This window comes from Malurus melanocephalus, unplaced genomic scaffold, assembly GCF_030028575.1.
Source record: "Malurus melanocephalus ecotype Western Australia unplaced genomic scaffold, MMel_1.1 scaffold_453, whole genome shotgun sequence".
Lineage (NCBI taxonomy): Eukaryota > Metazoa > Chordata > Aves > Passeriformes > Maluridae > Malurus > Malurus melanocephalus.
The window spans coordinates 42,340-43,357 of NW_026623685.1; the positions used below are offsets into that span (position 1 = coordinate 42,340).

The following is a 1,018-nucleotide window of genomic DNA, read 5'->3' on the forward strand; positions in this document are numbered from 1 at the left end:
GGAGTGTGACACTGTGCTGAGCTCTGGCTCTGCTTGCTGATCAGAAGCAGAGCCTAATGAGCAGGACTAATGAGGCAGGAGGGGAATTCCAGCAAGTCTGGGGAGTGCCTGCCATGTTCCCTGTGTCTCTGTGGTCTGTCCCCAAATCAGTGGCAGTGCCCATTGCRGGGATGTGCCCACTCCCAGCAGCATTTGTGGTGTGCTGGGTGCCAGCCCCAGAGTGGGTGGCTCCATCCTGCTCCTGGGGTCACCATCCCAGCACCTCTGGGTCTCYCTGCTGGATTTTCACCCTCTCTGTGCTGCTGGGAAGCCCATCCCTGTGCGGGTGCTGCTCTGCTGTGGTTGTTGGGCTGTGCTGGGATGGTGTTTGGGAGACACTGGCACTTGGCACAGCCCTGGGATTGCTGCAGACCCAGCCTGGGGTCCCGGCTCCCTTCCCACCTCCCTCTTACCTGGTTTGGTGTCAGGAGGGGGATTTGCAGCCGCACCACGGGCAGSTCTGGCCTTCCTCTCCTTGGTTTTTAATGAGCCAACCTTGGAGGACCTTGAGCGCCGCTCCTGCAGCTCTGCTGTGACTTATCTGCCGTTTTGTGCCCCTGTTCCACCGAGGGGATAAATCTCAGCTCYGGTGTGGAGCCGCTGCTCCGAGCCCACCCCGGCACACGGTGCAGGCACCATAACTCACATCAGGCAGGGTCTGCCCGGCCGAGGTGCCAGGGGGACGTCAGTGCTCTGTGCTGTGATGGATGGGCTGCCCGGGGGAACAGGGACAGAGTCCCATTACTGTGGGGGACAAGCTGTTAAATTACCTGCTGTTCAGCGTGGGCAGGGGCAAGGAAACGTGGAGCTGCGGGCGGCCTCAGGGGGACAGGTGGGCTGGGGACTCCTTTCCTTTAGGAAGAAATCTTTGCTTTGCCTTGTCTCCATCCCATGCTCTCGTCTGAGGCCAGGGCTGGTGCTCTTGGGGAGGCAGGAGCAGCCTCAGCATTTTCTGTGTCAGTGCAGAGACTGGGACATG

The 1,018-nt window shown here is 60.5% G+C and overlaps 1 protein-coding gene across 1 annotated transcript in view; it reads left to right on the forward strand.

Annotated features, from left to right (window-relative positions):
- RBFOX3 (RNA binding fox-1 homolog 3) overlaps window positions 1-1,018 on the forward strand; it is a 113,115-nt gene that overhangs the window by 35,739 nt on the left and 76,358 nt on the right. The window lies entirely within an intron of this gene.